The sequence below is a fragment of the Eucyclogobius newberryi genome, unplaced genomic scaffold (assembly GCF_026437365.1).
Source record: "Eucyclogobius newberryi isolate DKJ021-1_F unplaced genomic scaffold, fEucNew1.0.hap1 SCAF_29, whole genome shotgun sequence".
NCBI lineage: Eukaryota > Metazoa > Chordata > Actinopteri > Gobiiformes > Gobiidae > Eucyclogobius > Eucyclogobius newberryi.
In genome coordinates, this window is record NW_027315934.1 from 368,447 (window position 1) to 391,291 (window position 22,845).

At 41.6% G+C, this 22,845-nt stretch overlaps 14 non-coding genes across 14 annotated transcripts; 8 read left to right on the plus strand and 6 right to left on the minus strand.

The window, feature by feature from the left end:
* Window positions 1-530: 530 nt before the first annotated feature.
* trnam-cau (transfer RNA methionine (anticodon CAU)) lies at window positions 531-602 on the minus strand. Its single transcript has one exon. It is a non-coding gene; the product is annotated as a tRNA-Met (tRNA).
* A 399-nt stretch (window positions 603-1,001) lies between these two features.
* Window positions 1,002-1,083, minus strand: trnas-uga (transfer RNA serine (anticodon UGA)). The gene has a single exon. It is a non-coding gene; the product is annotated as a tRNA-Ser (tRNA).
* A 399-nt stretch (window positions 1,084-1,482) lies between these two features.
* On the minus strand, window positions 1,483-1,554 carry trnaa-agc (transfer RNA alanine (anticodon AGC)). Its single transcript has one exon. It is a non-coding gene; the product is annotated as a tRNA-Ala (tRNA).
* Window positions 1,555-2,298: 744 nt separating this feature from the next.
* Window positions 2,299-2,370, minus strand: trnae-cuc (transfer RNA glutamic acid (anticodon CUC)). The gene has a single exon. It is a non-coding gene; the product is annotated as a tRNA-Glu (tRNA).
* Window positions 2,371-4,479: 2,109 nt separating this feature from the next.
* On the minus strand, window positions 4,480-4,561 carry trnas-uga (transfer RNA serine (anticodon UGA)). The gene has a single exon. It is a non-coding gene; the product is annotated as a tRNA-Ser (tRNA).
* Window positions 4,562-4,960: 399 nt separating this feature from the next.
* trnaa-agc (transfer RNA alanine (anticodon AGC)) lies at window positions 4,961-5,032 on the minus strand. The gene has a single exon. It is a non-coding gene; the product is annotated as a tRNA-Ala (tRNA).
* Window positions 5,033-9,414: 4,382 nt separating this feature from the next.
* Window positions 9,415-9,487, plus strand: trnaf-gaa (transfer RNA phenylalanine (anticodon GAA)). The gene has a single exon. It is a non-coding gene; the product is annotated as a tRNA-Phe (tRNA).
* A 2,054-nt stretch (window positions 9,488-11,541) lies between these two features.
* trnaf-gaa (transfer RNA phenylalanine (anticodon GAA)) lies at window positions 11,542-11,614 on the plus strand. The gene has a single exon. It is a non-coding gene; the product is annotated as a tRNA-Phe (tRNA).
* Window positions 11,615-12,505: 891 nt separating this feature from the next.
* Window positions 12,506-12,577, plus strand: trnaq-cug (transfer RNA glutamine (anticodon CUG)). Its single transcript has one exon. It is a non-coding gene; the product is annotated as a tRNA-Gln (tRNA).
* A 2,048-nt stretch (window positions 12,578-14,625) lies between these two features.
* On the plus strand, window positions 14,626-14,697 carry trnaq-cug (transfer RNA glutamine (anticodon CUG)). The gene has a single exon. It is a non-coding gene; the product is annotated as a tRNA-Gln (tRNA).
* Window positions 14,698-15,873: 1,176 nt separating this feature from the next.
* On the plus strand, window positions 15,874-15,946 carry trnaf-gaa (transfer RNA phenylalanine (anticodon GAA)). The gene has a single exon. It is a non-coding gene; the product is annotated as a tRNA-Phe (tRNA).
* Window positions 15,947-16,837: 891 nt separating this feature from the next.
* trnaq-cug (transfer RNA glutamine (anticodon CUG)) lies at window positions 16,838-16,909 on the plus strand. The gene has a single exon. It is a non-coding gene; the product is annotated as a tRNA-Gln (tRNA).
* Window positions 16,910-18,988: 2,079 nt separating this feature from the next.
* Window positions 18,989-19,060, plus strand: trnaq-cug (transfer RNA glutamine (anticodon CUG)). Its single transcript has one exon. It is a non-coding gene; the product is annotated as a tRNA-Gln (tRNA).
* Window positions 19,061-21,109: 2,049 nt separating this feature from the next.
* Window positions 21,110-21,181, plus strand: trnaq-cug (transfer RNA glutamine (anticodon CUG)). The gene has a single exon. It is a non-coding gene; the product is annotated as a tRNA-Gln (tRNA).
* The last annotated feature ends 1,664 nt before the right edge of the window (window positions 21,182-22,845 follow it).

A 22,845-nucleotide genomic window follows, 5' to 3' on the forward strand; every position in this document is an offset into this window, starting at 1 on the left:
AGATAAAGCACAATAAGTGTGAGAAAAAAGAGAGAGCGTTTACACCGGGCTGCTAGCTGTACCAGCGCCTTATGACGTATAAAGAAGGCCTCATTGATGCTTGAGAGTTAAGGAACAGTTCTGTATGTAATAGATATAAGCCCATTCCACGTGCAACAAGTCTAGTGATTAGTATTTTCCTTGTGGCTCAGCCTATTAGACCATGGACCTGAAATCCACAATCCCGGATTTTGGAGGCTAGTATCCTGTGCATATTGCTTATGGGGTTATGTACCCATAATAGACTCAAATTGCTTCAAAATGTCTATTCATGGGTCTTTTTTGACCTACATCTTCTTTCACTACTCAGCTATCCTTTTCCCCAAAAAAGAAATAACAATATAGGATGGAAAAAAGAAATGTGCTGCTAGATTCAAAGCAAATGTGGAACTGGGAGCTTGCGCTGAAGATCGGCTTCCATCATCCAACACATTACTGACTAGCTTGGTTCATTTGGATTGACAATCGCAATAATGCAAGTAAAAAAAATCTAGCAGAGGATGGTTTCGATCCATCGACCTCTGGGTTATGGGCCCAGCACGCTACCGCTGCGCCACTCTGCTGAATGGCTATGATCATGGGACTCAAACCCACAATCCCGGTTCAAGAGGCCAGTGCGTAATGCCCATGGGGCTGTATACGTCTAATAGACTCAAATTGCTTCAAAATATGAAATCTAATTTTAAAGGAATGTGGAACTGGGATCTTGCTACGAAAGACTGTGCTCTAACACTGAGCTATATAACCATCTCTTGCCTGTCATGATTATTTTCCAAGCAAGACCTGGAGTCAACACTTTTCACTTTGTGCCATCAACAGAATATTGAATGGAGATGCAGGGGATTGAAACAAGGATTTCATACATGCCCTCGTTCTGAAAGAATGGCTCCGAAATTAAACATCACCAAACATGCTGGTTTATAGAATAGAACGCAATCTCAAAATCTGTGCTGCTAAACACACGTTGCTGACAGGAATCGAACCTGCGCGGGGAAACCCCAATGGATTTCAAGTCCATCGCCTTAACCTCTCGGCCACAACAACAATACACCTCTTAACTGTGTTTAAGAAAGTGGAAATTATCCACATTATTTTCTGAAACTAGCGCAATTACATTACCAGATTTAACTCTCCATGAATTCATGGAGACAGCATGTTTTACTAAGCATTCTAAGCTCAGGTTTGGCGAGACATACCTATACTGGAAGTTGGGAATGTCGCCCAGGCTGCCTGAATGGGCCACTTTGTCTCACCTTCCTGCAGGTAGTGTGGATGGATGAAATAATATTGTTTGAATTTTATAAGTGCTGCAAGGTTCAAAGGTAATGCGGGACTGGGAGCTTGCACTGAATCACCACATGTGCTGATTTGAAATATTTCAGTGAAGGTCTCTAAAATTCACTGCAGTGTAATCTGGCAATTAGCAAAGACTACAGTGTCACCTGGAGATGCTGGGAATTGAACCCAGGACCTCATACATGCTAAGCATGCGCTCTACCACTGAGCTACATCCCCTTCCGTAACAATGCCTTAAATGATAGAATGGACAAAAACAGAACAGATAGAATAGAAACAACAGAAACAGTGACCAGATAGACAATTCAATTCTTGATTTTTTTTTAAATTCCAATTTGACTGGTTGTGACACAAAGGTTTGTCCCATTGTTACTTTACTTACATGTGCGTCACTTTTTGTGTGTTACAGTAACTTTTTTGGCCTGATCACCCAGTCCACAAGTGTTCCTGTACCTATATATTTACAAATCAAGCACTGTTAAGCAGGTGGCATCCTTTGCTGGTCAGGGGGAAGAGAAAGGTATGTTTCCAGCAGGGTTCTAAGAAATATGAAGCAATGCCAATGGATTTCTTGCCCATCAGCTTGACCACCTGGCCACCACAATACTGCATCTTTGGAAAATTACAGTGAAAGCGTGAGACCAATAAAAAAAAATCAAGATATGCTTGTCCAGTCAAGAATTGCTGGAAAACATGACTGATCCCAAATGAAGCAAAGTATGCGCTCTACCGCTGACCCACTTTGTCTAAGAGAAATGCTCCAAAAAGAAACACCAACCAACCTGCTAGTCTATAGATGCATAGAAAAGCTAAAGGTTGATTACGAATTTTCGCATGCTACGCCCAAATCGATACCATGTTTCTCTGCCTCTCTTCACCTCCGTCCAGCTTGAATGTACTCGTAACCACAGCGAGTCTTGTACATAATGCAGCTACAAGTGTTCCAGCAGGAAAGACTAGATATTCCCATACCGGGAGTTGAACCCGGGCCACCTGGATGAGAGCCAGGAATCCTAACCGCTAGACCATATGGGAAGGATTTAAGAAGGTAAGAGTTGATTTAATGGTAAATAAGATAAGATAAGATAAGATAAGATAAGATAAGATAAGATAAGATAAGATAAGATAAGATAAGATAAGATAAGATAAGATAAGATAAGATAAGATAAGATAAGATCAGATCAGATCAGATCAGATCAGATAAGATAAGATATTCCTTTATTGTCCCACATGGGCACGATGGGTTCATACACAGGCCCCAGATGTACAAGGTTGTGGTCCGAGCTGCCCAGGGGAGGGAGGGGGAAAGAGGAATAAGCCTCCTTGGTGTTGGCAAAAAACAAGTCCAATGTTCTATTGTTTCTGGTGGGGCAGGTAACATACTGGGTGTATGTTGGTAGAACAGAAGAGGGAGAAGCGTGGTTAAAGTCACCAGAGACGAGGGAAAGAGCCTGTGGGTGCTGTGTTTGCGGCCTACAAGTGCAGGAGAGCAGTGCTTCACAAGCATATTCAGTATTGGCAGACGGGGCCACATAGACTGCGATCGAAATCACATGTGAGAACTCCCGGGGCAGATAATATATCTTTTCTTCCCGCATTCTCTCGTTCTGTCCGCCCGCAGCAGATGAAAATTGTCCAAACCTACAATAGAGTCTGGCATTTCTGCTGTTAACCAGGTCTCTGTGAAAATCAAGACACTGCTGTCCCTATAAATCCTCTGGGACCGCATGAGGCTCGCTATTTCCGTCATTTTATTTTGAAGGGACCTCACGTTACCCATGACTACGGCGGGAACCGACTTCCTGTTTGTCCCTCTCTTCTCTCGGAGTTTACGTCCAGCCCGTCTGCTTCGTTGCGTTTTCCTTAGGATGTCCGCCGGGATAACGTGACGATCTCCGGGTAAGACGACTGTTCTCCGCAGTTTCATTAGTTCGTCCTTTGTGTAAACGCGGTACGGCGCCGGCCGGGGGGCGGGGCCGGAGCCGGGGGACTCAGAGCCAAGACACATCGCCACGACACGACGAAAACACTCAATCCAGCCGAATAAAGTCAAAAACAGTTGAATTAAAAACGATTCCAGCGCGTGTCCCTATCCTACAGTAAAATAGAAAAAATATACTAACTATATTTACAAAATATAGGAGATAAAGCACAATAAGTGTGAGAAAAAAGAGAGAGCGTTTACACCGGGCTGCTAGCTGTACCAGCGCCTTATGACGTATAAAGAAGGCCTCATTGATGCTTGAGAGTTAAGGAACAGTTCTGTATGTCATAGATATAAGCCCATTCCACGTGCAACAAGTCTAGTGATTAGTATTTTCCTTGTGGCTCAGCCTATTAGACCATGGACCTGAAATCCACAATCCCGGATTTTGGAGGCTAGTATCCTGTGCATATTGCTTATGGGGTTATGTACCCATAATAGACTCAAATTGCTTCAAAATGTCTAATCATGGGTCTTTTTTTACCTACATCTTCTTTCACTACTCAGCTATCCTTTTCCCCAAAAAAGAAATAACAATATAGGATGGAAAAAAGAAATGTGCTGCTAGATTCAAAGCAAATGTGGAACTGGGAGCTTGCGCTGAAGATCGGCTTCCATCATCCAACACATTACTGACTAGCTTGGTTCATTTGGATTGACAATCGCAATAATGCAAGTAAAAAAAATCTAGCAGAGGATGGTTTCGATCCATCGTCCTCTGGGTTATGGGCCCAGCACTCTTCCGCTGCGCCACTCTGCTGAATGGCTATGATCATGGGACTCAAACCCACAATCCCTGGTTCAAGAGGCCAGTGCGTAATGCCCATGGGGCTGTATACGTCTAATAGACTCAAATTGCTTCAAAATATGAAATCTAATTTTAAAGGAATGTGGAACTGGGATCTTGCTACGAAAGACTGTGCTCTAACACTGAGCTACATAACCATCTCTTGCCTGTCATGATTATTTTCCAAGCAAGACCTGGAGTCAACACTTTTCACTTTGTGCCATCAACAGAATATTGAATGGAGATGCAGGGGATTGAAACAAGGATTTCATACATGCCCTCGTTCTGAAAGAATGGCTCCGAAATTAAACATCACCAAACATGCTGGTTTATAGAATAGAACGAAATCTCAAAATCTGTGCTGCTAAACACACGTTGCTGACAGGAATCGAACCTGCGCGGGGAAACCCCAATGGATTTCAAGTCCATCGCCTTAACCTCTCGGCCACAACAACAAGACACCTTTAAACTGTGTTTAAGAAAGTGGAAATTACCCACATTATTTTCTGAAACTAGCGCAATTACATTACCAGATTTAACTCTCCATGAATTCATGGAGACAGCATGTTTTACTAAGCATTCTAAGCTCAGGTTTGGCGAGACATACCTATACTGGAAGTTGGGAATGTCGCCCAGGCTGCCTGAATGGGCCACTTTGTCTCACCTTCCTGCAGGTAGTGTGGATGGACGAAATAATATTGTTTGAATTTTATAAGTGCTGCAAGGTTCAAAGGTAATGCGGGACTGGGAGCTTGCACTGAATCACCACATGTGCTGATTTGAAATATTTCAGTGAAGGTCTCTAAAATTCAATGCAGTGTAATCTGGCAATTAGCAAAGACTACAGTGTCGCCTGGAGATGCTGGGAATTGAACCCAGGACCTCATACATGCTAAGCATGCGCTCTACCACTGAGCTACATCCCCTTCCGTAACAATGCCTTAAATGATAGAATGGACAAAAACAGAACAGATAGAATAGAAACAACAGAAACAGTGACCAGATAGACAATTCAATTCTTGATTTTTTTTTAAATTCCAATTTGACTGGTTGTGACACAAAGGTTTGTCCCATTGTTACTTTACTTACATGTGCGTCACTTTTTGTGTGTTACAGTAACTTTTTTGGCCTGATCACCCAGTCCACAAGTGTTCCTGTACCTATATATTTACAAATCAAGCACTGTTAAGCAGGTGGCATCCTTTGCTGGTCAGGGGGAAGAGAAAGGTATGTTTCCAGCAGGGTTCTAAGAAATATGAAGCAATGCCAATGGATTTCTTGCCCATCAGCTTGACCACCTGGCCACCACAATACTGCATCTTTGGAAAATTACAGTGAAAGCGTGAGACCAATAAAAAAAAATCAAGATATGCTTGTCCAGTCAAGAATTGCTGGAAAACATGACTGATCCCAAATGAAGCAAAGTATGCGCTCTACCGCTGACCCACTTTGTCTAAGAGAAATGCTCCAAAAAGAAACACCAACCAACCTGCTAGTCTATAGATGCATAGAAAAGCTAAAGGTTGATTACGAATTTTCGCATGCTGCGCCCAAATCGATACCATGTTGCTATGCCTCTCTTCACCTCCGTCCAGCTTGAATGTACTCGTAACCACAGCGAGTCTTGTACATAATGCAGCTACAAGTGTTCCAGCAGGACAGACTAGATATTCCCATACCGGGAGTTGAACCCGGGCCACCTGGATTCTTTAGCTAAACAGCCCTAAACAGAATCCCATTCATTTCCTATGGTAGTGTTAAACCACTACGGATGTAATATACTTTTGGCCAGCGGCGGCGCTGTGGCGAGAGCGCGCCATGTTTGAATGCAGAGTGACGTCATTCATTCAGTGCGACCTGGACAAGTTTAGCACTAGATCTGCTCCTGTTTTCACCTTCTTATGGACATTTTACTGCCCCAGAACACTCGTATTTTGTGGCATTTATAACGGGCATTTGAAGACGTTTTCAGGTAAAGTTCGTCTTGTGTTTTGCACTTTTGAAACTGTGTTTTTAGTCACATAAAGTCACTGCTACTTCCATGTCTCTGTTGAACAACTAAACGCGACTTTTCTGTCAGTTTTGTGTGATATTCAGCCCTGTGAAGTTAAAGTTTATTACATTTAAAGGTTTGCAGTTGTGCAGTTTTATATAAGGTGCAATATTACGTGATCTGTGTGTTGTGTTGTCTCTTATTGTGCATAAAAGTAGTTGTAGCTTCAACAATTCATCACAAGTAAGAGAGACTTTTTCCCACAATGGGGGAAATGCCTTCACTTCATGTTAATGTGGAGGACATTCCACAACTGTTACCTAGCAACAGACTGTAAACAAGAGCCAAAATCCATATGAATGACTCAACAATTCCTCCTGTCCTCCTCTGCCCCATCCTCCTCTGTCCTGTCCTCTGCCCCGTCCTCCTCTGCCCCGTACTCCTCTGTCCTGTCCTCCTCTGTTCTGTCCTCCTCTGCCCTGTCCTCCTCTGTCCTGTCCTCCTCTCTCCTGTCCTCCTCTGCCCTGTCCTCTTTTCCACCCACTCGTGTCCCCACCACCTCTCCTCGTGAGCCCTTGGGTGAGTATAACTACATAAATCATGTGTTCTTGGTTTGTGTGGAGTCACACAGAGTCACACCGTGTAGAGGAGCAGTCACTTCTGTTTCATTTCATGTCTTTTCCTTTAGTAGTGGCTGAAGAGGACGCGCTGGAGAGGACAATGCTCAGCATCTCCGTCCAAACAACACGTGGATGTGTGTAATGTGTCTGTAACGCTTAAGCTCCATTTTGGATTTATCATGTGTTAAAAAGGTTTGTCTTTTATTCCAGCCGTGTCCAGTCGCTGCTGAGCTCCATCATCCTCAGGTTTACAGAAGTTCACACACAGATGTCCTGCCATGAAAGACACTTTGGGACACGTTCTGTCCTGTGCATGAGTTCAGTTGTTCCTGACCCTGTTCAGGTCCTGCTCTGAATTCATGCACCTGTGATGAGAGTAAGTCATATTATCTGGTGTTCAATATGAATGAGTGAGAGCTTCTTCTGCTCATTCACACTAACATTGCTAAATAAAACAGCAATATAAACTTACTTATGATATAAACAACAGGTCAAATGTAAGTGTGCGTTGTTACTAACAGCTAAATATGACTCATTATTCTTCTTCTTCTCTTACAGCAACTGTTCTGGAGGAACCACAGGATGTAAGAGCTTTTACTTGTTGCTTATTCACTGTAAGATCAAAGTTGATCAAACGTATCATATATTTCTTTCCTCTCTTCAGCTGCTGCAGATGTGCTGCCCCTTAAGCCTCCAGTGCCACTTCCACAGGAGCTGAGGTTTGTTCTGCCCGAGTCTGGAAGTACTTCAGCTCCAGGTCTGACATTTTAATAGAATAATCTAAACAAACATAAACCTATATTGTGGTGTTTTGGTTGTTTCAGATGCAGCTCGTCCCACACATTCTGCATCTGATGCTCCTGGAGAAGAGACAACCCAAAGTGAGTGAGCTCCATGTGTGTCTGTGTCTGTCTCAGTCAAACCATCACAGAGTGAACAGATGAATGCTTCATGCTCCATGTGTGTCTGTGTCTGTCTCAGTCAAACCATCACAGAGTGAACAGATGAATGCTTCATGCTCCATGTGTGTCTGTGTCTGTCTCAGTCAAACCATCACAGAGTGAACAGATGAATGCTTCATGCTGACTGTAGTTTCACAGCCAGTGCAGTGGTTCTAAATGTGTGTCATGTGTTGTATTTCATGTGCACACGTGTTGCTTATCACTAAAACATTCATCTGTTTTGTTCTGTAGTTCCTCCTCCAGTGAAGCTTCAGCCGCAGTCGTCACAACAGGCCGCCTCCCCCTCCACTGCCCCTGAGCCAATCAGCCAACAGCGCGCTACACCCGACCACAAAACTACATATTTGTCATTACATCATCATCACATCAAATTATTAAATGCATCATCTTCACTCAACATCAGCCCGAAAAAGCTGGAGCAAACACAGACACTCTGGCAGCACCACAACTCTGCCTGTCGTCACCACGACAACTGTCGTCACCACGACCATCACCTCGTCTCCTACAGCTCTGACCATCACCGTCTCTTTCTCAGGACGCCCTGAGCAGCAGCCCTGAAGAAACACCACCTTTAAGGACATTGTGGACACAGAGTTCTTCCAGAGGGAGCTGGAGGCCACAAGACAGAGAGAGGAGGAAAGGAAGCAACAGAAGAGGAAGAGAGAGGAGTCACCTGCCCCAGGGAGAACGTGCAGGTTCTGCCCCAGGGAGAACGTGCAGGTTCTGCAAACTGGTGCTGAAGCAGGCCCCGCACAGTCCTCACATCCACACATACTTCCCTGGACTGTATATATCTGTATATTTAATGTAAATACTACTGTCAAGTAATGAATGCTGTCTGAAGTGTAAATAAATTAAACTTAATATTTCTGGTATTTTCCCTGTCAATAAATATTCTTAAAAGTACATGTTTTTTTGTGTTTTCTTTCCAATATAACAATACAACAATATTCTTTAAATGATTGAGATATCATATCATTAACAATATGAGTCATTGTTTTATTTCTCTGCAGAACATAAACTGAACACAATAGTACAGTTCAGTGCTGCAGTGTTAGAGATGTGATAGTGTGACCTCTGACTAAACACCTGGAGTTTTCTGACCCACTCCAAGTTTATTTATGCAGAAGGTGTGACGTGGGTAAATCTCTTAAGGTGAAGCAGAAATCACTATTTGTGATCAATTTGTGATTTTATTAAAATTGCAAATCAGTACCAGCAGCTGCATGTGAGTCCTTCTCATGATCTGACCTTTTAACAAGTGCAAACTGACACACCAACTCATAAACTTTATACATTTAATGTTTTGATCCTTTGAAACGTTCCTCTTCTTCTGGGCACAGCAGGAATTGAACTCTGGTTTCTTGAGATGAATTTGTGAACGAACACGAATCTCTGCATTCTGATTGGTTGGCCTTCATCACAGTGGCACATGGCACACAGGCTCATTCTGATTGGCTGGCGCTCTATGCCCACTATCCACGGCTGGCCCCTGGATGAGTGCCAGGAATCCTAACCGCTAGACCATATGGGAAGGCTTTGAGAAGGTAAGAGTTGATTTCATGGTAAAGAAGATAAACCAATGGGAACGAGAAGTGAACCTGGTTTTGTCTGACCAAGAGTGTAGAGTGTTTAATCGAAAGAAAAGAAAAAAGGACACACAGAAATAGTTCATTTTCTCGCTACGTTATGCCACACGTTTCCCTCCCTTGCCTAATTTATTCGATAAAGTAGCCGAAATAGCTCAGTTGGGAGAGCGTTAGATAGAATATCTAAAGGTCCCTGGTTCAATCCCGGGTTTCGGCAGGTATACCTGAATGTTAGTCTTTGCTCAAAAATACAATAAATAGGAATGCTGGGTCTATTTAATATTTTGCGAGATCAGGACATAAATGGCCTGGAAAGGATCTATAAAACATAAACAGCATGCTTTCGTTGGAACATTGTTAGCATGAACATGTTTGGTAACATGTTTGGTTTTGCTGAATGTTGTACCCAAGACCTTCTGCGTGTAGGGCAGATGTGATGACCACCACACAATGAAACCATGAAGCAGAAGTTTGCCTACTTCAATGCTGCTCTCTTTGATATAGCCCAATGATCAAATGTCATACTTATTTTCAAAACAGGACATCCTGTAGAAAGGTGTGGTTCAACGGTATAGCAGCTAGCGCTCTGAATCCAGAGTTTTTCTTCATTTCTAATTGCAATTAGAGGTGTTACCCAGGGACGACTGCTCACCTTGCCAGAGCAAGCAAGAAATACAATCCCAGAAGTAACCACTGTATGTAATTATGTAAGGAAACCAGGAAATCATTACGGCGCTGGGGCTTCCTTGGTCAAAGGGCCTGTTTAGTTAACAGGAAATGCCTACTCTTTTGTCTATGAAAAATATTTACAAGGACAGTAAAGCCCACAAGAAGAGCCCTCAAACCCATACCTTTCTCCCTCAAGTTTACTGCTGCTACACTTTGCATTAAGAGAGGGAAAAGTATTGCTGCACATCAAGATTGTTTGCACTGTTTTAACTCCTTGTTTCTCATTTTTTGGGCAAGGGATGATTGATGTAAAGACTTGTAGCTTTGGATCACCGTTATCCTTCCAAGGAGCAGTCTGCGGTTCCATGGTGTAATGGTTAGCACACTTTGAATCCAGCGATCCGAGTTCAAATCTCAGTGGAACCTTGAGTGCCCCGAGAGTAGCGTTACTCTTTTGAAAAAGTGCAGAAACATGAAGAATCTTTGGGTAAAATCTGTGCTTACCCCCTGAAAGGAGCCAACCAAAGCATACAAACTAAACAAAGCTGTTAAAATCTGGAGCTGGTTTTCTTATGACCAAGCTTATGATTCAACGCCTGGATTACAAAAGGCGTAAACGTTTCACCGCATTGCAAAAGAAAATCAAATGAAAAGCATTGATGTGTTGAAGGAATCCTTTGACTTGGAGAGACAGGACTTTTATAGGACTTATTATAAGCAAGAAATGAAACAAAGAAATGACCACTATAATCCTCTGACAGTAATCTTTGTTGAAGCCAATCAATCAGAACTTGCGAGGGGAATCATTTCTAAATGATCTCAATGCATTGGTAATCTGGACAACGTTCTGCTAAGTATATTCTAAACCAATGGGAACGAGAAGTGAACCTGGTTTTGTCTGACCAAGAGTGTGGAAATGTGGGAACAGCCCTGAGGAAGACCACAAAATCACATGCCTGAAGGGGAAAAATATGTTTTTTTCACCACACCATGTCAAAGTGCCCATTATTCACAAGGAAATGCTAACTGCTGGAGAACCCAGCAGGCAAACCACTATCAGGTGTTTTGGGGCTGTGCTGTTGCTCAAAAATAATGGAATGAAATTCACAGGGCACTGCAGACTGTTTTTGACTTTGCCATCCAACTCAAATTTAAAACTATGTACTTGGGCCTCAACACTCCTGCCATGGACACAAAAATGGATACCCTTGGAACACACTTTTGGCTGTAGAGAAAAAGGCCATCACAAAGAAATGCTCGACACCAACCACGCCAACGATCAAAGACTTGACTGACATAGTAACAGACATTAGACATTGGATGAATGGAAAACAGTGACATTCAGGCTTAATTTGGATAAGCACTAATTTGATCGACTTTGGACCAAGTAGGCCCCCTATTTTCATTTAAATGTGATTTTGTTTTTATTTTATGTTTAGTGCTATTTATGTTCTTTTTATTTCGATTTTTGCTCCCTGGTCGTGTCCTGTATTGTTTAATGTTTAATCGAAAGAAAAGAAAAAAGGACACACAGAACTAGTTAATTTTCTCGCTACTTTATGCCACACGTTTCGCTCCCTTGCCTAATTTGCTGAAAAATTAGCCGAAATAGCTCAGTTGGGAGAGCGTTAGACTGAAGATCTAAAGGTCCCTGGTTCAATCCCGGGTTTCGGCAGGTGTACCTGAATGTTAGTCTTTGCTCAAAAATACAATAAATAGGAATGCTGGGTCTATTTAATATTTTGCGAGATCAGGACATAAATGGCCTGGAAAGGATCTATAAAACATAAACAGCATGCTTTCGTTGGAACATTGTTAGCATGAACATGTTTGGTAACATGTTTGGTTTTGCTGAATGTTGTACCCAAGACCTTCTGCGTGTAGGGCAGATGTGATGACCACACAATGAAACCATGAAGCAGAAGTTTGCCTACTTCAATGCTGCTCTCTTTGATATAGCCCAATGATCAAATGTCATACTTATTTTCAAAACAGGACATCCTGTAGAAAGGTGTGGTTCAACGGTATAGCGGTTAGCGCTCTGAATCCAGAGTTTTTCTTCATTTCTTATTGCAATTAGAGGCACAAGTCTTTTATGGATATGCCTAGATTCTCGTCTCTGTGGCGCAATCGTTCGGCTGTTAACCGAAAGGTTGGTGGTTCGAGCTCACCCAGGGACGACTGCTCACCTTGCCAGAGCAAGCAAGAAATACAATCCCAGAAGTAACCACTGTATGTAATTATGTAAGGAAACCAGGAAATCGTTATGGCGCTGCGGCTTCCTTGGTCAAAGGGCCTGTTTAGTAAACAGGAAATGCCTACTCTTTTGTCTATGAAAAATATTTACAAGGACAGAAAAGCCCACAAGAAGAGCCCTCAAACCCATACCTTTCTCCCTCAAGTTTACTGCTGCTACACTTTGCATTAAGAGAGGGAAAAGTATTGCTGCACATCAAGATTATTTGCACTGTTTGCACTCCTTGTTTCTCATTTTTTTTGGCAAGGGATGATTGATGTAAAGACTTGTAGCTTTGGATGACCGTTATCCTTCCAAGGAGGAGTCTGCGGTTCCATGGTGTAATGGTTAGCACTCTGGACTCTGAATCCAGTGATCCGAGTTTAAATCTCGGTGGAACCTTGAGTGCCCCGAGAGCAGCGCTACTCTTTTGAAAAAGTGCAGAAACAAGAAGAATCTTTGGGTAAAATCTGTGCTTACCCCCTGAAAGGAGCCAACCAAAGCATACAAACTAAACAAAGCTGTTAAAATCTGGAGCTGGTTTTCTTATGACCAAGCTTATGATTCAACGCCTGGATTACAAAAGGCGTAAACGTTTCACCGCATTGCAAAAGAAAATCAAATGAAAAGCATTGATGTGTTGAAGGAATCCTTTGACTTGGAGAGACAGGACTTTTATAGGACTTATTATAAGCAAGAAATGAAACAAAGAAATGACCACTATAATCCTCTGACAGTAATCTTTGTTGAAACCAATCAATCAGAACTTGCGAGGGGAATCATTTCTAAATGATCTCAATGCATTGGTAATCTGGACAACGTTCTGCTAAGTATATTCTAAACCAATGGGAACGAGAAGTGAACCTGGTTTTGTCTGACCAAGAGTGTGGAAATGTAGGAACAGCCCTGAGGAAGACCACAAAATCACATGCCTGAAGGGGAAAAATATGTTTTTTTCACCACACCATGTCAAAGTGCCCATTATTCACAAGGAAATGCTAACTGCTGGAGAACCCAGCAGGCAAACCACTATCAGGTGTTTTGGGGCTGTGCTGTTGCTCAAAAATAATGGACTGAAATTCACAGGGCACTGCAGACTGTTTTTGACTTTTCCATCCCACTCAAATTAAAAACTATGTACTTGGGCCTCAACACTCCTGCCATGGACACAATAAATGGATACCCTTGGAACATACTTTTGGCTGTAGAGAAAAAGGCCATCACAAAGAAATGCTCGACACCAACCACGCCAACGATCAAAGACTTGACTGACATAGTAACAGACATTAGACATTGGATGAATGGAAAACAGTGACATTCAGGCTTAATTTGGATAAGCACTAATTTGATTGACTTGGACCAAGTAGGACCCTTATTTTCATTTAAATGTGATTTTGTTTTTATTTTATTTTATGTTATGTTATGTTTTATGTAACTATTAAGTTCTTTTAATTACGATTTTTGCTCCCTGGTTGTGTCCTGTATTGTTTTATGTTTAATCAAAAGAAAAGAAAAAAGGACACACAGAACTAGTTCATTTTCTCGCTACGTTATTCCTGGTTCAATCCCGGGTTTCGGCAGGTGTACCTGAATGTTAGTCTTTGCTCAAAAATACAATGAATAGGAATGCTGGGTCTATTGGATATTTTGCGAGATCAGGACATAAATGGCCTGGAAAGGATCTATAAAACATAAACAGCAAGCTTTCGTTGGAACATTGTTAGCATGAACATGTTTGGTAACATGTTTGGTTTCGCTGAATGTTGTACCCAAGACCTTCTGCGTGTAGGGCAGATGTGATGACCACCACACAATGAAACCATGAAGCAGAAGTTTGCCTACTTCAATGCTGCTCTCTTTGATATAGCCCAATGATCAAATGTCATACTTATTTTCAAAACAGGACATCCTGTAGAAAGGTGTGGTTCAACGGTATAGCCGTTAGCGCTCTGAATCTCGAGTTTTTCTTCATTTCTTATTGCAATTAGAGGCACAAGTCTTTAATGGATACGCTCTTGTCTCTGTGGCGCAATCGGCTAGCGCGTTCGGCTGTTAACCGAAAGGTTGGTGGTTAGAGCCCACCCAGGGACGACTGCTCACCTTGCCAAAGCAAGCAAGAAATACAATGCCAGAAGTAACCACTGTATGTAATTATGTAAGGAAACCAGGAAATCGTTATGGCGCTGCGGCTTCCTTGGTCAAAGGGCCTGTTTAGTAAACAGGAAATGCCTACTCTTTTGTGTATGAAAAATATTTACAAGGACAGAAAAGCCCACAAGAAGAGCCCTCAAACCCATACCTTTCTCCCTCAAGTTTACTGCTGCTACACTTTGCATTAAGAGAGGGAAAAGTATTGCTGCACATCAAGATTATTTGCACTGTTTTAACTCCTTGTTTCTCATTTTTTTGGCAAGGGATGATTGACGTAAAGACTCCAAGGAGGAGTCTGCGGTTCCATGGTGTAATGGTTATCACTCTGGACTCTGAATCCAGCGATCCGAGTTCAAATCTCGGTGAAACCTTGAGTGCCCCGAGAGCAGCGCTACTCTTTTGAAAAAGTGCAGAAACAAGAAGAATCTTTGGGTAAAATCTGTGCTTACCCCCTGAAAGGAGCCAACCAAAGCATACAAACTAAACAAAGCTGTTAAAATCTGGAGCTGGTTTTCTTATGACCAAGCTTATGATTCAACGCCTGGATTACAAAAGGCGTAAACGTTTCACTGCATTGCAAAAGAAAATCAAATGAAAAGCATTGATGTGTTGAAGGAATCCTTTGACTTGGAGAGACAGGACTTTTATAGGACTTATTATAAGCAAGAAATGAAACAAAGAAATGACCACTATAATCCTCTGACAGTAATCTTTGTTGAAACCAATCAATCAGAACTTGCGAGGGGAATCATTTCTAAATGATCTCAATGCATTGGTAATCTGGACAACGTTCTGCTAAGTATATTCTAAACCAATGGGAACGAGAAGTGAACCTGGTTTTGTCTGACCAAGAGTGTGGAAATGTGGGAACAGCCCTGAGGAAGACCACAAAATCACATGCCTGAAGGGGAAAAATATGTTTTTTTCACCACACCATGTCAAAGTGCCCATTATTCACAAGGAAATGCTAACTGCTGGAGAACCCAGCAGGCAAACCACTATCAGGTGTTTTGGGGCTGTGCTGTTGCTCAAAAATAATGGAATGAAATTCACAGGGCACTGCAGACTGTTTTTGACTTTGCCATCCAACTCAAATTTAAAACTATGTACTTGGGCCTCAACACTCCTGCCATGGACACAAAAATGGATACCCTTGGAACACACTTTTGGCTGTAGAGAAAAAGGCCATCACAAAGAAATGCTCGACACCAACCACGCCAACGATCAAAGACTTGACTGACATAGTAACAGACATTAGACATTGGATGAATGGAAAACAGTGACATTCAGGCTTAATTTGGATAAGCACTAATTTGATCGACTTTGGACCAAGTAGGACCCCTATTTTCATTTAAATGTGATTTTGTTTTTATTTTATGTTTAGTGCTATTTATGTTCTTTTTATTTCGATTTTTGCTCCCTGGTCGTGTCCTGTATTGTTTAATGTTTAATCGAAAGAAAAGAAAAAAGGACACACAGAACTAGTTAATTTTCTCGCTACTTTATGCCACACGTTTCGCTCCCTTGCCTAATTTGCTGAAAAATTAGCCGAAATAGCTCAGTTGGGAGAGCGTTAGACTGAAGATCTAAAGGTCCCTGGTTCAATCCCGGGTTTCGGCAGGTGTACCTGAATGTTAGTCTTTGCTCAAAAATACAATAAATAGGAATGCTGGGTCTATTTAATATTTTGCGAGATCAGGACATAAATGGCCTGGAAAGGATCTATAAAACATAAACAGCATGCTTTCGTTGGAACATTGTTAGCATGAACATGTTTGGTAACATGTTTGGTTTTGCTGAATGTTGTACCCAAGACCTTCTGCGTGTAGGGCAGATGTGATGACCACACAATGAAACCATGAAGCAGAAGTTTGCCTACTTCAATGCTGCTCTCTTTGATATAGCCCAATGATCAAATGTCATACTTATTTTCAAAACAGGACATCCTGTAGAAAGGTGTGGTTCAACGGTATAGCGGTTAGCGCTCTGAATCCAGAGTTTTTCTTCATTTCTTATTGCAATTAGAGGCACAAGTCTTTTATGGATATGCCTAGATTCTCGTCTCTGTGGCGCAATCGTTCGGCTGTTAACCGAAAGGTTGGTGGTTCGAGCTCACCCAGGGACGACTGCTCACCTTGCCAGAGCAAGCAAGAAATACAATCCCAGAAGTAACCACTGTATGTAATTATGTAAGGAAACCAGGAAATCGTTATGGCGCTGCGGCTTCCTTGGTCAAAGGGCCTGTTTAGTAAACAGGAAATGCCTACTCTTTTGTCTATGAAAAATATTTACAAGGACAGAAAAGCCCACAAGAAGAGCCCTCAAACCCATACCTTTCTCCCTCAAGTTTACTGCTGCTACACTTTGCATTAAGAGAGGGAAAAGTATTGCTGCACATCAAGATTATTTGCACTGTTTGCACTCCTTGTTTCTCATTTTTTTTGGCAAGGGATGATTGACGTAAAGACTTGTAGCTTTGGATGACCGTTATCCTTCCAAGGAGGAGTCTGCGGTTCCATGGTGTAATGGTTAGCACTCTGGACTCTGAATCCAGTGATCCGAGTTTAAATCTCGGTGGAACCTTGAGTGCCCCGAGAGCAGCGCTACTCTTTTGAAAAAGTGCAGAAACAAGAAGAATCTTTGGGTAAAATCTGTGCTTACCCCCTGAAAGGAGCCAACCAAAGCATACAAACTAAACAAAGCTGTTAAAATCTGGAGCTGGTTTTCTTATGACCAAGCTTATGATTCAACGCCTGGATTACAAAAGGCGTAAACGTTTCACCGCATTGCAAAAGAAAATCAAATGAAAAGCATTGATGTGTTGAAGGAATCCTTTGACTTGGAGAGACAGGACTTTTATAGGACTTATTATAAGCAAGAAATGAAACAAAGAAATGACCACTATAATCCTCTGACAGTAATCTTTGTTGAAACCAATCAATCAGAACTTGCGAGGGGAATCATTTCTAAATGATCTCAATGCATTGGTAATCTGGACAACGTTCTGCTAAGTATATTCTAAACCAATGGGAACGAGAAGTGAACCTGGTTTTGTCTGACCAAGAGTGTGGAAATGTAGGAACAGCCCTGAGGAAGACCACAAAATCACATGCCTGAAGGGGAAAAATATGTTTTTTTCACCACACCATGTCAAAGTGCCCATTATTCACAAGGAAATGCTAACTGCTGGAGAACCCAGCAGGCAAACCACTATCAGGTGTTTTGGGGCTGTGCTGTTGCTCAAAAATAATGGACTGAAATTCACAGGGCACTGCAGACTGTTTTTGACTTTTCCATCCCACTCAAATTTAAAACTATGTACTTGGGCCTCAACACTCCTGCCATGGACACAATAAATGGATACCCTTGGAACATACTTTTGGCTGTAGAGAAAAAGGCCATCACAAAGAAATGCTCGACACCAACCACGCCAAAGATCAAAGACTTGACTGACATAGTAACAGACATTAGACATTGGATGAATGGAAAACAGTGACATTCAGGCTTAATTTGGATAAGCACTAATTTGATTGACTTGGACCAAGTAGGACCCTTATTTTCATTTAAATGTGATTTTGTTTTTATTTTATTTTATGTTATGTTATGTTTTATGTAACTATTAAGTTATTTTAATTACGATTTTTGCTCCCTGGTCGTGTCCTGTATTGTTTTATGTTTAATCAAAAGAAAAGAAAAAAGGACACACAGAACTAGTTCATTTTCTCGCTACGTTATTCCTGGTTCAATCCTGGGTTTCGGCAGGTGTACCTGAATGTTAGTCTTTGCTCAAAAATACAATGAATAGGAATGCTGGGTCTATTGGATATTTTGCGAGATCAGGACATAAATGGCCTGGAAAGGATCTATAAAACATAAACAGCAAGCTTTCGTTGGAACATTGTTAGCATGAACATGTTTGGTAACATGTTTGGTTTCGCTGAATGTTGTACCAAAGACCTTCTGCGTGTAGGGCAGATGTGATGACCACCACACAATGAAACCATGAAGCAGAAGTTTGCCTACTTCAATGCTGCTCTCTTTGATATAGCCCAATGATCAAATGTCATACTTATTTTCAAAACAGGACATCCTGTAGAAAGGTGTGGTTCAACGGTATAGCCGTTAGCGCTCTGAATCCAGAGTTTTTCTTCATTTCTTATTGCAATTAGATGCACAAATCTTTTATGGATATGCCTAGATTCTCGTCTCTGTGGCGCAATCGGCTAGCGCGTTCGGCTGTTAACCGAAAGGTTGGTGGTTCGAGCCCATCCAGGGACGACTGCTCACCTTGCCAGAGCAAGCAAGAAATACAATCCCAGAAGTAACCACTGTATGTAATTATGTAAGGAAACCAGGAAATCGTTATGGCGCTGCGGCTTCCTTGGTCAAAGGGCCTGTTTAGTAAACAGGAAATGCCTACTCTTTTGTCTATGAAAAATATTAACAAGGACAGAAAAGCCCACAAGAAGAGCCCTCAAACCCATACCTTTCTCCCTCAAGTTTACTGCTGCTACACTTTGCATCAAGAGAGGGAAAAGTATTGCTGCACATCAAGATTATTTGCACTGTTTTCACTCCTTGTTTCTCATTTTTTTGGCAAGGGATGATTGATGTAAGACTTGTAGCTTTGGATGACCGTTATCCTTCCAAGGAGGAGTCTGCGGTTCCATGGTGTAATGGTTAGCACTCTGGACTCTGAATCCAGCGATCTGAGTTTAAATCTCGGTGGAACCTTGAGTACCCCGAGAGCAGCGCTACTCTTTTGAAAAAGTGCAGAAACAAGAAGAATCTTTGGGTAAAATCTGTGCTTACCCCCTGAAAGGAGCCAACCAAAGCATACAAACTAAACAAAGCTGTTAAAATCTGGAGCTGGTTTTCTTATGACCAAGCTTATGATTCAACGCCTGGATTACAAAAGGCGTAAACGTTTCACCGCATTGCAAAAGAAAATCAAATGAAAAGCATTGATGTGTTGAAGGAATCCTTTGACTTGGAGAGACAGGACTTTTATAGGACTTATTATAAGCAAGAAATGAAACAAAGAAATGACCACTATAATCCTCTGACAGTAATCTTTGTTGAAACCAATCAATCAGAACTTGCGAGGGGAATCATTTCTAAATGATCTCAATGCATTGGTAATCTGGACAACGTTCTGCTAAGTATATTCTAAACCAATGGGAACAAGAAGTTAACCTGGTTTTGTCTGACCAAGAGTGTGGAAATGTAGGAACAGCCCTGAGGAAGACCACAAAATCACATGCCTGAAGGGGAAAAATATGTTTTTTTCACCACACCATGTCAAAGTGCCCATTATTCACAAGGAAATGCTAACTGCTGGAGAACCCAGCAGGCAAACCACTATCAGGTGTGTTGGGGCTGTGCTGTTGCTCAAAAATAATGGACTGAAATTCACAGGGCACTGCAGACTGTTTTTGACTTTTCCATCCCACTCAAATTTAAAACTATGTACTTGGGCCTCAACACTCCTGCCATGGACACAATAAATGGATACCCTTGGAACATACTTTTGGCTGTAGAGAAAAAGGCCATCACAAAGAAATGCTCGACACCAACCACGCCAACGATCAAAGACTTGACTGACATAGTAACAGACATTAGACATTGGATGAATGGAAAACAGTGACATTCAGGCTTAACTTGGATAAGCACTAATTTGATTGACTTGGACCAAGTAGGACCCTTATTTTCATTTAAATGTGATTTTGTTTTTATTTTATTTTATGTTATGTTTTATGTAACAATTAAGTTCTTTTAATTACGATTTTTGCTCCCTGGTCGTGTCCTGTATTGTTTTATGTTTAATCAAAAGAAAAGAAAGAAGGACACACAGAACTAGTTCATTTTCTCGCTACGTTATTCCTGGTTCAATCCCGGGTTTCGGCATGTGTACCTGAATGTTAGTCTTTGCTCAAAAATACAATGAATAGGAATGCTGGGTCTATTGGCTATTTTGCGAGATCAGGACATAAATGGCCTGGAAAGGATCTATAAAACATAAACAGCATGCTTTCGTTGGAACATTGTTAGCATGAACATGTTTGGTAACATGTTTGGTTTCGCTGAATGTTGTACCCAAGACCTTCTGCGTGTAGGGCAGATGTGATGACCACCACACAATGAAACCATGAAGCAGAAGTTTGCCTACTTCAATGCTGCTCTCTTTGATATAGCCCAATGATCAAATGTCATACTTATTTTCAAAACAGGACATCCGGTAGAAAGGTGTGGTTCAACGGTATAGCCGTTAGCGCTCTGAATCCAGAGTTTTTCTTCATTTCTTATTGCAATTAGATGCACAAGTCTTTTATGGATATGCCTAGATTCTCGTCTCTGTGGCGCAATCGGCTAGCGCGTTCGGCTGTTAACCGAAAGGTTGGTGGTTCGAGCCCATCCAGGGAGGACTGCTCACCTTGCCAAAGCAAGCAAGAAATACAATGCCAGAAGTAACCACTGTATGTAATTATGTAAGGAAACCAGGAAATCGTTATGGCGCTGCGGCTTCCTTGGTCAAAGGGCCTGTTTAGTAAACAGGAAATGCCTACTCTTTTGTGTATGAAAAATATTTACAAGGACAGAAAAGCCCACAAGAAGAGCCCTCAAACCCATACCTTTCTCCCTCAAGTTTACTGCTGCTACACTTTGCATTAAGAGAGGGAAAAGTATTGCTGCACATCAAGATTATTTGCACTGTTTTAACTCCTTGTTTCTCATTTTTTTGGCAAGGGATGATTGACGTAAAGACTCCAAGGAGGAGTCTGCGGTTCCATGGTGTAATGGTTAGCACTCTGGACTCTGAATCCAGCGATCCGAGTTTAAATCTCGGTGGAACCTTAAGTGCCCCGAGAGCAGCGCTACTCTTTTGAAAAAGTGCAGAAACAAGAAGAATCTTTGGGTAAAATCTGTGCTTACCCCCTGAAAGGAGCCAACCAAAGCATACAAACTAAACAAAGCTGTTAAAATCTGGAGCTGGTTTTCTTATGACCAAGCTTATGATTCAACGCCTGGATTACAAAAGGCGTAAACGTTTCACCGCATTGCAAAAGAAAATCAAATGAAAAGCATTGATGTGTTGAAGGAATCCTTTGACTTGGAGAGACAGGACTTTTATAGGACTTATTATAAGCAAGAAATGAAACAAAGAAATGACCACTATAATCCTCTGACAGTAATCTTTGTTGAAACCAATCAATCAGAACTTGCGAGGGGAATCATTTCTAAATGATCTCAATGCATTGGTAATCTGGACAACGTTCTGCTAAGTATATTCTAAACCAATGGGAACGAGAAGTTAACCTGGATTTGTCTGACCAAGAGTGTGGAAATGTAGGAACAGCCCTGAGGAAGACCACAAAATCACATGCCTGAAGGGGAAAAATATGTTTTTTTCACCACACCATGTCAAAGTGCCCATTATTCACAAGGAAATGCTAACTGCTGGAGAACCCAGCAGGCAAACCACTATCAGGTGTTTTGGGGCTGTGCTGTTGCTCAAAAATAATGGACTGAAATTCACAGGGCACTGCAGACTGTTTTTGACTTTTCCATCCCACTCAAATTTAAAACTATGTACTTGGGCCTCAACACTCCTGCCATGGACACAATAAATGGATACCCTTGGAACATACTTTTGGCTGTAGAGAAAAAGGCCATCACAAAGAAATGCTCGACACCAACCACGCCAACGATCAAAGACTTGACTGACATAGTAACAGACATTAGACATTGGATGAATGGAAAACAGTGACATTCAGGCTTAACTTGGATAAGCACTAATTTGATTGACTTGGACCAAGTAGGACCCTTATTTTCATTTAAATGTGATTTTGTTTTTATTTTATTTTATGTTATGTTTTATGTAACAATTAAGTTCTTTTAATTACGATTTTTGCTCCCTGGTCGTGTCCTGTATTGTTTTATGTTTAATCGAAAGAAAAGAAAGAAGGACACACAGAACTAGTTCATTTTCTCGCTACGTTATTCCTGGTTCAATCCCGGGTTTCGGCATGTGTACCTGAATGTTAGTCTTTGCTCAAAAATACAATGAATAGGAATGCTGGGTCTATTGGCTATTTTGCGAGATCAGGACATAAATGGCCTGGAAAGGATCTATAAAACATAAACAGCATGCTTTCGTTGGAACATTGTTAGCATGAACATGTTTGGTAACATGTTTGGTTTCGCTGAATGTTGTACCCAAGACCTTCTGCGTGTAGGGCAGATGTGATGACCACCACACAATGAAACCATGAAGCAGAAGTTTGCCTACTTCAATGCTGCTCTCTTTGATATAGCCCAATGATCAAATGTCATACTTATTTTCAAAACAGGACATCCGGTAGAAAGGTGTGGTTCAACGGTATAGCCGTTAGCGCTCTGAATCCAGAGTTTTTCTTCATTTCTTATTGCAATTAGATGCACAAGTCTTTTATGGATATGCCTAGATTCTCGTCTCTGTGGCGCAATCGGCTAGCGCGTTCGGCTGTTAACCGAAAGGT